The sequence below is a fragment of the Canis lupus genome, chromosome 8, assembly GCF_048164855.1.
Source record: "Canis lupus baileyi chromosome 8, mCanLup2.hap1, whole genome shotgun sequence".
Classification (NCBI taxonomy): domain Eukaryota; kingdom Metazoa; phylum Chordata; class Mammalia; order Carnivora; family Canidae; genus Canis; species Canis lupus.
Window position 1 is genome coordinate 62,315,729 of NC_132845.1, and position 15,721 is coordinate 62,331,449.

The 15,721-nt window shown below is 59.5% G+C and overlaps 1 protein-coding gene across 4 annotated transcripts in view; it reads left to right on the plus strand.

The window, feature by feature from the left end:
* Positions 1-349: 349 nt before the first annotated feature.
* Positions 350-15,721, plus strand: part of ELFN1 (extracellular leucine rich repeat and fibronectin type III domain containing 1) — a 72,556-nt gene continuing 57,184 nt past the window's right edge. The window contains exon 1 of one of the 4 annotated variants that reach the window (XM_072836719.1): positions 350-590. The gene's annotated coding sequence lies outside the window, so the exon portion shown is untranslated. Of the gene's footprint in view, positions 591-3,823; positions 4,114-4,570; positions 4,698-5,339; positions 5,462-15,721 lie in introns of those variants that run through there. The other 3 variants (XM_072836721.1, XM_072836720.1, XM_072836723.1) reach the window with 3 other exon arrangements.

Below are 15,721 nucleotides of genomic sequence, written 5' to 3' on the forward strand. Positions count from 1 at the left end.
CCCGCCGACCGGCCGGAGCCACACCGCCGCCCGCGCTCCGGCCGCCCCCGCCCGCCCGCGTCCCCCGCCCCTCCTCCCGCCCTCCCCGCTCCGGCTCCTACAGGAAACCTTCGATCACGCTCAGAAAGAATGTGCTACAATCTCGGCGCTGCCGCGGCCGCCGACACCGCGCCCGAGCCCGAGCCCGAGCCCGAGCGGGAGCCGGAGCCGGAGCCCGAGCCCCAGCCCCAGCCCCAGCCCCAGCCCCAGCCCGAGCCGCCGCTGCCCCGCCGGCCCCGGGCTCGCAGCGCGCGGTCCCCGCCGCCGCCCCGCGCTCGCCCCGCGCTTGACGCAGTGAGCGCCGCAGCCCGGCTCCCGTCGGCTCCGCTCCGCTCCCGGTCGCAGGCCGAGCCCAGCCCGGCGGGCTCCGGGAGGGGAGGGCAGGGCGCGAGGGGGAGGAGATCTGTCTGGAGCCAGCGAGCCCGGCGGAGGAAGAGGAGGAGGAAGGAGGGGAAGCCGCCGCCGCCGCCGCCGCCGCTCCGGGGATCTGGGCGCGCGCGCTCCGCTCGCGGGTGACGGTGGCGCCAGCCCCCGGCCCTCACCGGGCCCAGGTAGGAGGGGGACGGCGGGGGAGGGGGCCGCCGGGGCTGCAGGGCGGGGGGCCGCTGTGCCGCAGCAGGGGGCTGGCGGGTCCCCGCCCCTGGGGGAGGCGGGGAAGATGCTCTGGGGCGGCGGTGGGGGCGGGCGCGGGGTCCCCGCTGGCGCTTGCGGCCCGAGCCGCCCCAGCCCCCGCGCCCTGTCCTGGGCGTCCGCGCGGGGCCGAGTCCCTCCGCCCGCGTGGCTTCGCTTGCGGCGCGTTGGGTCCGCGGTTTCGGGGCATCCCCCGCACACGCCCCGGGTTCCGAGGCGGGCGCACCCGAAGTTAGCGGTCGCCGAGCGCCGGCCGGACAAACTTCCCTCCCCGACGCCGCGGCCCGAAGGCCCGGCACTCCGGACCCCTCGGGCAAGGAGGCGCCTCGGGGACCCCGAAACTTTCCTGAGCGCCGTGAGAGCGGAGGGTGGCTGGACAGGGAGGGGAGACGCGGTGGTCTTGCCTGCGAGGGCATGGTGGTAGCCGCGGCGCCGGGAGTTGGCCCCGGGACTGCCCCCCAACCTGGAACCCCATCTCTTAGCAGGGCGGGCAGGGAGTGGACTAGAGGCATCTCGCTTTCGGGCAGCCAGGATGGGGAAGCAGCGCTGCGCCCCGCGCCCCCGGAGCCCTTGGAGGGGGTCTTGTAGGACACCCCCCTACTCCCTTCGCGGGGCTCTGCCCGAAGCTGCTGAGCCCGCGGGAAGGACCCGGTTCCTGGCTATTAATAGGCGCCCGTGACCCGAACCTTTCCAGGCCCGAGAAGCTGCGAAGCTGGGCTTGGCTGCGGGATGGGGCGGGACCCCAGGCCCAGCACTGGCTCCCTTTCTGGCTCTCATCGTTCCTATCCTGCCGCTCTTCCCTCCAACCCCCCCTCCCCACTCTCCCAGTCTTTCCATCCCGGCCTGGGGGCGTCGCCCCCCCCCAACTTTTTCTCTTCCTCAACTGCACAGTGTTGCCTGTGGCCGCCCCGTCAGTCGGGGACCTGGGCCAGATTGGAGCACAGTCCCCAACAGAGTCCTCCTGGGCTGGATGGGTGTGGGGTTCCTGGGGCCAGACTGCCAGGGATGAGCGGGGATTTCCTCCCCTCAGCGCCTTTCTCCCAACCTACACAGCGACGCACTATACCTTCGTGCCTCCACCCCCCCTCCCCCGCAGGCCTGTCACTGCCCCATCTCGGGGGCAGTGGGGAGTGGGGTGGTCACAACGGGCAGCCTCGGGGAGGCGTGGAGGGCAGAAGGGACTCCGGAAGCTCCGGAAAGGATTTTGGGGTGTAGCTGCAACTGCATGTGCAGGGAGAAGGTGATGTCCTAGTAGCCTCCCTTCTAGCGGCGCCTTCGCACACCCCGAAGGCCCAGGAGGATTCCACTTCCGCCCCCCACCCCATCCCAACACTCAGATCTGAGCTGGAGTGGACTTGGGGGGCGGGGAATAGGGAACGCTGCTTCCCATCTGCCCATCTGCAACGCTCGGCTCCCGAGCAGCTTGGGGGTCCTCTGTCCCCCAGGGCTGGCCGCCGGCCCCGCCCCCTCCGTTAATTCGGGGACCCCAACGCCTTCCAGGGCCCGCGCGCGCCGTGCTCAGCAGTCTCAGAGCTTTGGTGAGCGAGGTGTCGCATCCTTTCCCCCATCCAGGTCTGGGGGTGGGGTAGGGGGCGTGGATCGCAGTCCTGGGTCCCTGACAGATGTCCTCGCGGCGGCGCCGGCGTCTCTGTAACAGATTTAATGACTTACACGCAGACCGCCGATCGGCGCGGCCACGGGGGAGGGGCGACCCAGCCGAGACTCAGGGGAGGAGGTCGCAGCCTGAGGGTCGGCGCAGCTCTTCTGGGGGTGGGGGGCGCAGTGGCGAGGACCCTGACGTTGGCTGTTGGGCCCCGCCCCCAATCTTCTGTGCCCCTAACTGTGGGCTTCACTCTCTGCCCGCCTGCCCCGTAGATAGATCCTCGGATTGCTGGGGACCTTCCCGCGAGGACCTCTACCCTGCTCCGCACCCCCCCCCCCTCCATTGACCTCTGAGTCCCTCAGCGGAGCCCCGACCCTGGGCAGACACATGCTTGCCTCAGGGTCGGCCAGTGTGGGTCCAGTGTGGATCAAGGCGTGCTGAGGCCTCTGGCCTCTGCTTGCACACTGCAGAAATGGGCTCATAGTCCTGGCTACACGGAGGTATTGAGAAGGTTGTGATGTAACTCTGGGCAGGCACCTGGCACAGTCCCCGGCACACTGGAGATGTGCATCAAAAGCCTAACCTACCCGATCCTTCCAGAGCTGGAACTCCTTGGCCAGCATGGGTCTGGGGGAACCAGAGAGGAAGGGGGTGGGTCCCCACTAGCAGGGGAGGAAGGGCTGGGAAGGGCTTCCCAGGGGTCTCCCGTCACTGCTGTGCGGTTTCAGTGCAGAATGAGGCCAGAGGCTGGAAGATTGCTTTCTGGGACCTACTAAGAGTGACCGGTTTTGCCCCCTTTCCAAGCTGCAGCTGGAAGGCCTCGTGAACAGCAGGGAGGAATGGGGAGACTTGACACCAGCCTCTCTGTCCCCTGTGCCCAGGCCTGGCATATGTGAGGCTTGCAGTACCTATTTGGTAGTACACAGGGGCCTGCCCTTGGGCTGCACCTGCTGAGACAGGGGTGTGGGTAGGGGGCAGCCCAAGGAGAAAGGCTACATACAGCTCAGATGCCCTAAATGGCCCAACAGCCTCCTTGCCGAGCCTCAGCCCTGACTCTGGAGCCATATGTGTCTGGGCCATACTGCCCCCCCACCCAAGCTCTTGAAATAGCCATGGGGGCACACTGGCTCTTGTCCTAGTACCCCCTTTAGGGCTCTGCATCCACCCTCAACGGAGCTAGGGCAGGCAGGCAGGAGGTGCCACAAAGCACCAAATCCTTAAATTCTGGCCTGGCAGGGGGAGGGCAGCTCTGAACCCACTCCCCCCTTCCTGGTCAGCCTTCTGTGCCCAGGCAGGGCTGGGGTGGGGGGTGCTTGCCAGTCCATATAGGACTTGTGCTGTGGACGTTCATTCACATTCCCTCTCCGGTCCCCACACACTATAGGATTTATCTTGATTTGCTGCCTTTGAATTGAGTCAACTCTTTTGTATGCTCGGTGAATTGCCCAGCTGCTGGCGGGGAGCGGAGAGCGTGCCGGGGGTACTGAGGCCGGGAATCTTAGGCGGGCGGGGGACAGGAAGCCGGGAGGGGGTGTGGGCAGCGGCAGGGAACCGAGTGAGCGGCCGGAGCTGGGAGCCTGGCTGGCCGAGGGGCATGCCCAGGCCTGCTGGCTGGAGAGAAGACTCCGGAGGGGTCGGGAGGCTCCGTCCTGGGGGTGGAGGCTGCCCCTCGGCCTCTGGTTTGGATGGGCTGTGCAGTGTGGGGCGAACGTCAGGGCCTCTCCTGACTCAGTTTCCTCTCCTGTAATATGCGGGAAGAGGGGCTTCCACACTCAGGTTGTGAGGGTCCAACTAAACGGGAAGAGTGTGCGAGAACCCCCGATGTCATCCCAGAGGTGGGGGTGAGTGACGGAAGGAAGGGGAGCCAGGGCTGGGGAGAGAGGGGCGGCCCTACCTGTCCTCTGTCCCCCCTCGTTCGGTCCTTGCCCCCGGGTCGTCCTCTCCGACGAGGGCCGGACCGACGGGCCCACCCAGGGCCCAGAACGCCCTGGCTTGGCCTCAGGTGGTGGGGGTCGTGCGTGGCTCAGGCCCGCCTAGCCGGCTCGCGCTCCCCCTCCCGGAGCGCGCCCCCCCGCCCCCCCCCCTTGGATGCGGGAGGAAAGGCTGGAGCCGACGGCCAGGACACTAGCCCTCCTGCGCTCTCTAGCCCCCCCCGCCCTGCCCCCTTCCCCCGCACCCCTTCTCCCCCCCGCCCCGCGGCCGGGAGGGAGGGAGAGGAGCGCGGCGGGCGCGGGCTCTGAGCCGGACTCGCGCGGGGAGCGGGCGGGCGGGCGCGGGCGGGGCGGGGGGAGGCGCGGGGCGGGGCGGCGCGCGGATCGATGGGCGAAGCTGGGGAGGCATCTCAATCCCCCGAGCGAAGTTAGAGCCAGGAGGACCGCGGCGGCGGCGGCGGCGGGCGCAGCCCGGGAGCGCGGCTCGGCGGCAGGTAAGCGCGGCGCCCGGGAGCCCGAGGCCGAGCGCGGCTGGCGCCCAGCCTGGGGACGCGGGACCCGGGGGGCCTCGCGCGCTCCCCCTGCGCCCCCGGCCCCGTGCGCCCCGGGGCGCGGCGGGCAAAGTTGGAGGAACTTGGCGCCGGCGCGCGGCTCAGCGGGCGGAGCAGGGGTCCGGGCCGGGGTCCTGCAGCCCCCGGGTCGCTGCTGCCCGTCGCAGCACCGCTCGCTCGCGTGGCCCTGCTCCTTCCCCAGTCGTCTGTCCCCTCGGCAGCCCCCTGCGCCAGGTCGTGCGTCCCGGAGCTGCGGCCGACTCTCCGCGGCCTTGGGTCGGCGACCCCCGGCGGTGTCCGCGGCACGGCCCCCGCCCCGTCTGCCCTCCCGGCGTCGCGCATCCCCACTCGTACCGGGACGCTCCGGCGACACTCGGGGGAGGGGCCGCATTCCGCGGTAGCTGGCGGGGAGTTGAAGCCCTGGCGTGGGGGTGGGGGCCTTTGCTCGGAACTTGGTGGCTATCTCAACCCCTCCCCCGATCTTGGACCGCTCTCCTCCTCACGGCTTTTTGGGGAGTGCTGCTGAGCCTCCTTGCCCCGATCTGCCTCAAAAGACAGGAGCCCGCTTTCCATCCTTTAAAATTCTCACCATTTGCTTGCAGCCAGGGTGGGGTCCCCTGCAGGTGTTCCCCCCTCCGACGCAGACCGACAGCCTCTGGCATCAAAATCAGACTCTTCCAAGCATCAGCTGCGTGACCTTGGGGCAGGTAACCTCCCTGAGCCTCACTTTTCACATCTGTACAATGGGGGCGTGACAATAATGTCTACTTTATGGGGGAAACACCACCGGGAAGGCTTAGCCCTGGGAGGGCTCCTCGAGGCCTTTCCTGTGAGTTTAGGAGACCAAGCCAGGTTTGCACCCCAGCAAAACCTCGGGTGTGAGCTGCTTCTCTTTGGGCAGCTCATGGAGCCCTTGCTTGGATGCAGCTGTAACTGCCTTTTATTTGCTTTTTGGGGCTCGGGGCCGTGCAGAAAGCATTCCCCGGGTCTCAGATCCCATGAGCCTTGGGAACAGGAGCTTTTGGAGTGTGCAGAGCTCAGGGAGTTATAACAGGCAAACCTCTCCACAAGGAGACCCTCAGCCTCTGCCCAGCCCCAAGAGGGAATGACGAAATGGGGCTATGTTGTTTTAAGCCTAATCAGCCCCCTGACCTCCTCTGCCCTGGGGCCTTACAGTTTTCAGCTTTTAACTTTTAGTTTTGGGGGGACAGAATCATAGCCACAGGCCAGGTTTGTGTCCCACTTTGTCAGAAGAGGAGATATACCCAGAGCTAGAAGGACAGACTCCGGATGATGGGGGCTTGTCAGACGGGAATGCCCACCTTTACTCTGGGTTGAGGGGTTTGGAAACAGGCCAAGGTCCCAGTTAGGACTTTGGTCCCTCAGATTCCTGGGCACGTGTGTGTGTGTGTGTGTGTGTGTGTGTCTGTCTGTCTGAACACCTTCCAGTGGGCAGACGACTTCCAAATCAGAAAGGTTGGGAGCCATGCCCTCCCCGCATCAGCTGGACCCTCTCCTAGGAACAGCTGTGCAGCCCTCCTGGAGTGGTAATAGGCCTGTTGCCCTTGTCGAATTGAATTGCCGAGAGCAAGCAGTTCCTGACCCTGGGAAAAGCCAGGATAGGCACCTCATCCTGAGGCCTGACCAACAGGGGTGGGGGTGGGGGTAGGGAATGTGGTGGGTGCCTGTACCTGTGACCAGAGGAAGGGAGGAAGATCAGTGTCTCTTTCCTCATTACCCCCCACAGAACTCTCTCTGGGAAACTCAGAAATTCTGCGAAATGCCTTTGGAAACAGGTGCCCCACACCTGGTCTGGGGAGAGGCTGCTGCTCCCTCACATCCCTCCCTACCCCTTCCCCCTCAAGAAACAGGTGGTCAGGGTCCCCAGAAGAGCCTAGGGCGAGAGCTTGGACCTAGCAGCCCTTCTCTGGATTCCTAGAGTCTTCTGGGATTTGAATCTTCAGACCCTATATGTCTCCTCGTCAGCATCACCTGCTTCAGGGGAGAAACATGAGTGAGGCCAAAATTGTGGCAGTGACTCAGATCAATGGAGTAAAATGGGAGCATCTGCCTGGGTCCCGTATCTGTGTGTCTGTGGCACACACATGTGTGCACACATGCACACACCTTTCTAGATTTCAGAGGGATTTTCTAAACACTGAGAAAGCCTTCCTCCTCAGATCTCCCTGGGCCATCGCTTCCCCCTTAGGGGCCCAATGCCGGGTAGCGGAGGACCCTATTCCCGAGGATGCCGTAGCAGCAGAGAAATTTATGAGCAGAGGTGCATGGATGTGGGGTGTTTGTCTATCTTTGCAGGAAACAGGCAGACCCTGTAGATTCCCCGGGTGGGTGGCGGATAATACATATGGAGGGCAGATGCAGGATGAAAAATGCTCGTGAGTGACAGGCAGGAGATAGATCTCCAGGGCCAGGTGACGGGACCATAAATTTCCGGGCGTGAACCTGGAGCGGCTGGTGGCGTTGCCACGGACATTGGATACATTTGTCATTTCTGCGGTCCCCGCATGCCCCCCACAGTGCCCTTCCCTTTCTGTTTGTCGTGGGTTCCTATTTCTTCCAGCAGAGGCTCGGGTGTTGACTGGCCTTGGGTGCCGCCCGTGCAGGGGACTGGAGGCCCTGATGGGGAAGGGCTTTGGCTGTTATCCATCCCAGCACCTGCTGTATATCTGGGGAGATTGAGGGTGGGCTGTAGTCTGAGGTCACACAGTGAGTGGGGGTGGAGGGGGGTTACAGGGCTTCTGTACCTGTGTGGTGGTTCCAGGCTTACCAGGCAGGCAGACAGGCAGGCACAGCCTCCACTGCTAGGGACACCTAATCCCTGTGCACCCCCCACCCCTGTGCACCCCATGCCAGTCTGTGGCCCTGGAGGGGAGCAGGAAGTGGGGTGGAGCTATGGACACTCAGCTGTCCTGCCTGTCCCTCACCCTCCACCCCACCGGTCCAGGTCTGGCTGGCTGAGACCTGGCTTTGCCAAGCTCTCCTGGGGGAGGGGGCTGGTAAGAGGGACCATCCTGGGACCCAGTGGCCTTATGGGGGCAGGAACCAAGACTCCTGTCCATTCAAGCTGGAAGAGTCCCTGAAGGTTTATTCGGCAAACATATTGAGGACCTACTGTGTGCTCTACCTGGAGCCTTGAGACAAGACCGTGACAAGGCTGTGGCATTGGCGGAATTGGAGTCTGGGGTGGGGGGACACAGATAATAAATGGGACCATACAGATATATACATACAGGCCCATCTTCCAGAAGGGTCTAGCATCAGCTCAAGGTCACACAGCAACAGGTGATGGTGGAGCATGACTAGAATCCTCCTGGGAGGGAGCCAGGACCCGGTGCTCGCTTCCTCCAGGCTGGCCTCAGGCTTGGAGACAAAGCAAGAACTGAGGCCCAGGGCAGCAGGGGCCTAGTAGGGTTGACAGCTTTTTCAGGGTCAAAAATGAGCACAGCTTGGCTCCCTGCTCTGGGGGACAAGAAGCAGTGGGGAGACTGAGTCACAGAGGCTGGCCCAGCATCTGAGCACTGGGGCCAAGGCCACAGGAAGGCCTTTCATGGGCAGCCCCCACTCCACCCCGCTGCCCCTGGGGCTGTTCGCGTGGTGCTATGTCTGACTCAGTCCCCTCCGGACGCCTCCCTTCCTGTCCGACAATGAGCCTTAGTTCCTCAGGGTTTCCCTCCTCCATAAGCTGGTGGCCAGCTCCTCCTGGGAGGGGGGGGGGACTGCTCTGCCCCAGGCTTGGGGGCTCCCCAGGATGGGTCGTGGCAGCCCCTAGAGGGCGGGCAGCATTTGGATGACCCAGAAGGACAGGGCAGGTGTCTAGGCTCAGAGGCCTCCCGGGGAGCGGTGAGTGGTGCTGGGAGCTGGGCCTCACCCACTGGGCAGAGACCCTGCAAACCCGCTCGAGGCCCCTCCCTCCACTGGCTCTGGGGATGGGCTCCCCATCCGTAATGCCTCCGCATCCCCAAACAAGGCTGAGCAGTAGAGAGAGACCACTCTGAGCACCCATGTGAAGGGTGAAGGAGGTGAGGGGCAGAGCCTGGGACCGGCCATCAGAGTGGACCCGTGGCATTCCACAGTGCTCTGAACCCTTCTGTTTAACAGATGGGGAGACCGAGGGCCAGACAGAGCAGCAGGCCGGCGTCAGCATCGCCTGCACCATGCCTCCTGCTCCACCTTGGGGAGAGCAGAGGGTCTTTCCACAGCTTGCCTGCCTCACAGACGGGGCCACCGAGGCCCTGCCCACAGCTCTATACACAGTAGACTGGCCTGTGGGCCGCATACCCACCCCCCTTAGGATCCCCCCAGATGCTAACCTCTCTGCTGTCTGTCCCTCCGGTGGCTTCTTCTGTAAAATGGCATTTGGGAAGCCCTGGGCCTTGAGAGCTATCCATGGCACTGCAGTTGGGCACAGTGTGACAGGAGGCCCAGGCCGGCCCCAGGCACGTGCAAGGAGGCCAGCCAGGTCCTGTGGGAGCCCTCCCGGGAGGCGGGAGCCCTAGAAGACTAGTGGCAGCCCAGAGGCTCCCTCCTGCTTACCGACAGATTCTGGCTTTATTTCCAACAGGATCCAACTGAGGCACCTCTTTGTCATTAGCTCCCTTTGGTTTAGAAAACACCAAGATAGAAAGGCAGGCCGCCACGTGGTGCTCCACGCTCAAGCCTGAGGACAGCTCAGTGGCTCTGGGGGTAGAGCCTCGTCTAGGCGGGGGGTTCCTGGGACCCTGACGGCACACGGTCTGCGCTGTGGGGAGAAGGCTGTGCTCCACGGCCTGGGGGCAGCAGGCAGGCCATGCTATACCTGTCTTGTGCTGTGAAGACAGAGCCCCAAGGAGCGACTGGGCAGGTGTTGGCCCAGCACCCTGGACACCCAGCTCTCTGCTCCTCCCTGAAGGCCACGTCTACCATCCCATTCCTCCACAACCGACCTGGAAGCCTGAAGGGCCGTGGACCCCCTGGATATGTCTCCTGAGCCTGCTCTGGGTTTCTGTTTATCCCTCCTGTGTGTGTGAGGGGGTATCCCTGCCTCTTATAGCCCTATGGAAGCTTCTGGAAGGGTCTGGCTGCAGATCAGCGGGTGGCTAAGCCTTGGTGCTTTCATTTGTCCAATGAAGCCTAAAGCACAACTGTGTCCTCGGATGTGGTGGCTGGGCATGGAGTTGGGGGCTGGGGTGCCATGGGCCCTGGTCAGGAGGCCTGGGTTATGGGTGTATTTCTTTCCCTCCCTGAGTCTCATGTCTCTCTGTAGTGGGAGGGAAGACTAGGGTAGGTGGCCTGCTGTGGTTGAGTCTGAATGGACACAAGTTCTGTAGAAGACAGAGCTGCTGCTCGTGGTGTCCCCAGGGCTTCCGTTTTGTCGAGTGAGGCTCAGCTCTGCAATCCTGGCTTCCCTCGGGAGGCCCCACTTGGCCCTTGTGTCCCTCTCTCCACTGCCATGCAGAGGTGGGATGGAGGGTGCTGGGGAAATGCCAGCAAATGCCAAAGCCCTGGGTATCAGTGAGCCTGGTGCGTTGGAGGAAGTGTGGCCGACCACCAGGAGCAAGAGGCCAGTAGGACAGGTCACGGTGCCCAGTCTGGAAGGGTGGCAGAGGTCTTGGGAAGAGCTGGGTCTCATTCTTTTTGCCTTGGGGAGCTTTCTGGGGAGTCTGAGCAGTAAGCCACGAGGATGGCTTGTATGTGTAAAGGATCCCTCTGTCTGGGGGCGAAGGCAGGACTCTTAGGGCTATGAGCAGGAATGAGCCACGCAGCTGGGAGCCTCTGCCGATATCTGGGGGAGCTGGGGTAGCCCAAATCAGGCTGATGATGCTGGCGGTGGAGCAACACAGGGGCAGGATGCTTCTGTTTTGACATTGCCTAAAAAATCAGAGCTGAGTTCCTATAGAGAAAAATATTCTGTAAAGCGAACTGTTGTTCTCCCATTTATATCCGTTATGAAATGAGGCACGCGTTGTGCAGAGAACAGGATCGTATAAAGCAACTCCTGTGGCCCCTTTGACATCCATTAGCATTTCAGAGATGTCTTTCTGGGGGAGATGAACCCCCCCCTCCCCGACATGGATGAGTATGAAGTCCAGATCAGTATGTGGTGCCGGGTGGAGGTGGTGCCCTGGGAATCTTCTTGGCAGCCAGGGCGAGCTTCCTTTTGGAGACGCGCTCCTCAGATCTGAGTTTGCGAGTGATGGTGTGTGTGTGTGTGTGTGTGTGTGTGTGTGTATGTGTTGGGGCGTGCGCTCTGTGTGCACGTGTGCACGCACTCACACACGTTTGTGCATCCACACCCTCCTGGGAGAGCTTCCCTCTCCCCCTCCCCCTCCTGGAGACAGGAGTATGCAGGGGCCGTGGCCCAACGAAGGGCACCTTCCCATCTGAGTCCCCAGTCTGACGGCTGAGATTCTGTGAAATGAATTTGTTGTCTGCTTTTTTTGTTTTTTTTTGCAAATTCAGTAGAGCAGACTGAGGGTATAACATGAAGGGTGCATGTGGGGCTCCTGGGGCTCCCAAAGACCCCCACCCCCTTGGACTGCCCATGCCCCTGGGCCTGGGCGAGGAGGGCAGGCCAGACACAGGCCTCGGAGGCGTCTGCCGTCTGACAGACGCAGGCTTATTTTGGTGTCCTCATTATGCTGTCCCCACAGAGCAAGAACATGCTAGGACTGAAAGAATGTGATTCGCCAGAGACAGCTTTTTAGAAAAACAACTCACCAGAAACCCAGTGTTGCCACCGGCCTTAATCCACACGAGTCAGGGCTGAAGCGGGCAGCTGTGCCTGGATCGCAAAGACACCCACGCTCCAACAGGCACAAATGCACACACAGACACTCACTGCCACAGGGTCACATTCACACACAGCCTCGCGCTGGGACACACCCATGCGGCCTCTCCCACACGCCCCTGTGCACACGCTTGTGTGCATGCGCCTTGCATGCTCCCGTCTTTCACTCGGGCACAGGTGTGCCCAGGCACTCTAAAGTGACATGTAGACCTCACGCCCAAACACCTGGACGACCCTGCAGGTATCAGCACATGCTTGGATGTTCCTGAGGACACGTCCTGCCATATGGACTTGTGCAGTGGAATGTGCTGCTTGTGTGTGCCCCGGGAGGGCTCTCACAGGACACGTGCCCAGGTGTGGACACGCTGTGTATACCGACGCGCAGGGATGTGCTTCTCTCTGGTGGGATTGGGAGAAGGGCTCCTGTGGGCGGGAGCTTCTCTCCGGCTTGGGTGGGGGCTCAATTGTGGGTTCACCTTCACTGTGCCAGGTGTTGCACAGAGTCTGGAACCAAGGCTCACATATCATACCGTGCCCTTGTGGGGTCCTTGGGATGCCAAGGGGAGGAGGGCCTCTCGGGCTGACAGGTGGTAGGTATACAGGCAGGGGGCCTGGCTGTCCTGGCGGGGAGCATAGCATCCACAGAGGGCCCCAGGGCCTCTTGTGTTTACCGTGGTAGAAGGTGGTGGGTTGGGGATGGGGTGGGGGTGGGGGAAAGGGGGAAAGCCCCGATCCTCGGGGGCACCTGTCACCCTGGTCACACAGCCACAGGGTGGCAGGATCCAATTCAGGCCATTTCCAGCTCCCACCCTCCTCTGAAATGTCTGGAAATTCTGAATTCAGGAAGAAAACCCCCTTTGGGGGATAGGAGATGGGGGGTGTGGGTACTTGGTGGATAGGATGAAGATGGGCAGTGCTTCAAAATCAGAGCCTTAGGGCTGCTCCAGCTGTGTTCTTCCAAAAGAGGGGGCAGGCTGGGAGGGGCAGGGACCCAACCCCAGGTGCTCTGCCCCAGCTGTCTGGCTTCCTCAGCTCCCCGCCTGGCACCGCTCAGCACCTATGGCCTCTGTCCCACCCGCTGGCCCCAACCTCCACCTCAGAGGAGCTCTCGGAACCACAGGACCTCAAGTCCCCTGGGCTGGGAGGATTCCCATGCCATGCTGTCTTGTATCCTGGGGGGCTGCCCCAGCACCCCTGGGGTCCTAACACAGTCAGGGAGGGAGGTGCTGTGTGCCCATTCCATAGATGAACATATCAAGGCACAAGCAGATGACTTGGTCCAGGCTCACCAGAGCCCAGATCTGCCCATCACAGACACCCCTACAAGCCAGCCCTCTGCCCATTTTACAGATGGGTGAGGGGGGAGAATGACTCACTGGCCACGGACAACCCGGAGCTGGCTCTGGCCTCCGATGTAGAGGAACTGGGGCCTGCCCTGGTCCAGGGGCCAAGGGCCAAGGGAGGGGCTTGTGGGGCCCAGGCCGCTCCATCTCTATTCCTGCTTCCCTGGGGTTCTTTGTCTGACAGGGTCAGCAGGAGTCAGGGAGCGAGGTAGCCATGGAGTGGAGCTGTGGCCAAGGTCATAGGGAAATGACCCATAGGTCGTGTTTGGAGTGAAATCTTAATGACAGGGTGGCAGAGGCTGATGGCCTTGGGGGCTTGTATGTTATTCTGGTGGTCACGAAGGCAGTGGCAAGCAGAGGCCATGAGGCGTGCATGCAAAGTGCACTGGCACGCGTATCCTTCCTTCTTCGGCAGCTTGATTCAGAGGGAGCGAGCGTTCACACACCGTGACATTGCAGCGTGCCTGCCTGTGACATCGGCACGCACCTGCCGGAGGGTGCTCTTCCGTGGTTCCCATGTACTGATGGTGTCACACGACATGGCGACAAGCTAGTCTGAGAGCGTGCCCATCCCCCCAGAGGTCCCCGTCTGGCCCCCAGCACTGATCTGTGGCTCTCTGTCGAGATGCAGCTTTTCTGGACGTTTCCCATCAGTAGCATCCTACAGCATGTGGTCTTTTGCACGTGGCTCCTTTCACTCAGCATGTTTTCCAGGTTTGCGCATCCCATAGCACGATAGTACCTTGTAGGCTTTCGTTGCTTAATAGGATTCCATTTTTCTATATACCGAGTTTTATTTATCTGTGCACCTATTACGGGCATTTGGATGGGGTGCAGTTTGGGGCTCGTATGGATAACACTGCTTTCTTTGACGGAGAGTCTTTTGTAGATGGGTGTTTTTATTTCTTGGGTGGATCCCTGCATTAGAACTGCCCCGTCGTATGGTAAGTTTATATTTAAATTGTTAACAAACCACCAACTGATTTTCCAAAGTGGCTGGACCACCTTCCATTCCCACAGCGGGGTACGCGAGGCTCCGGGGGGCTGCTCGGCACTCCTGAGACACTCGCCCTAGTCTTGCCGTTGTAGAGACTCAGGTGGAGCGTGTCCCGCTATGCTTTCAGGTCCTGTCTCGTCTCCCTAATGATCAATAAAGTTGAACGTTTTTTTCATGCCCTCTTTAGGCATTCATATTACTTTTCGGATAAAATTTCTCTTGAAATGTTTTCCCCATCCTAATGGGTTTATGTGTCTTATTGAGTTTCAAAACTGTTCAAAATTATTGAGAGGATTCTTTATACATTTGGGATACAAGCCCTTTGTTGGGAATACGACTTGCAATACCTTATTCCCAGTCTGTAGCTCATCTTTCAGTATTTTAAATGTGGCTTTTAGGGCACAGAAGTTTTTATTTATAGTAGAGTCTGGTTTTGTCTGTTTTTTTCCTTTATTGTGTTTCTTCTATATTTTTGGTGTTTAAGAATTCTTTGCTTAATCCAAGGTCACAAAGCTTTTCCTCTATTTTTTTTTTCTACGAGTTTTAGTCTTAGTTCTTGCGTTTGTGAATGCTTAGTTCTTTATTTTTAAGTGAATATTTGGGCACAGTGTGTAAAGATCTAAGTTTAGTTTTTGGAGTCCGGACCTAACTGTCCTTCTACAATTTTTTTGAGAACTTACCTTCTCTGCCTGAAGTTTTCTGGGGACCATACGGGTAAGGGTTTGTTTGTGGGCTGTCACTTCTACTCCACTGATGGACATGTCTGTTCTTATACCTGAACCCTACTATCTTGTTGAAATTTATAACATGTGAGTGTAAGTCTTCCAAATTTGTTTTTCTTGAAAATTTGTTTTGGCTATTCTAAGCCCTTTGCATGTCTCTCTCTCTCTCTTTTTTTTTTTTTTTTGAGAGAGAGAGAACATGTGTGCACTGGTGCATGCGTGAGCGGGAGCAGGGAGGGAAGGGGCAGAGGGAGAGAAATTCTTAAGCAGACTGCCCAGTGGTGAGCCCAGCACGGAGCTCCATCTCAAGACCTTGAGATCACGACCTGAGCTGTAACCAAGAGTTGGATGCTTGGAACCGACTGTGCCATCCAGGTGCCTCAGCTGGTGAATTTCCTAGACAATTTAGAAATTTAGAAAAATTTAGAAAAAAAAAAAGCCTGCTGGGATTTTGATGGACTTGTATTTAATTTATAGATCATTGTGGGACTATTAAGTATTCCAATCCATGAACATGGAATGTCTCCATGAATTTAGATCTTTATTTTCTCTTAGCAATTTTTCATTTTCTGGTGCAAGTCTTGCTAATTAAATTTCTATTGTTAAATTCATTTGTAAATATCTTTTGATGCTATTGTGAATGGAATAATTTTCTTAATTTCATTTTCAGATTGTTTGTTGCTAGTACTTAGGAATAAAATTGAGTTTGGTATATTGATCTTTTATCTGATGATCTTGCTAAATTTAATTATTAACTAGTTCCAGAAGACTTTTTGTGGACTCCTTAGATTTTCTACATACAGGATCATGTCATCTGCAAATAGAGTTTTACATCTTCCCTTTCAAACTAGATTCCTTTCATTGTGTTTTTGTTGTTGTTGTTGTTGTTGTTGTTGTTTTGTCTTTCTACACTTAGTGAAGCCTCCAGAATAATGCTGAAAGGTTGAAAGGCAGAGGAGCTTTGTTGCTGGCCCTACAGGGAAAGCGTTTAGTCTTTTAATGTCAAGTATGATGTTAGCCATGGTTTTCATAGATGGTCTTTTGGTTTGAGGAGGTCCCCTGGGCTCCTGGTTTGTTATGCATTTTTATCATGATTGGGTGTTGGGTTTGGTCAGATG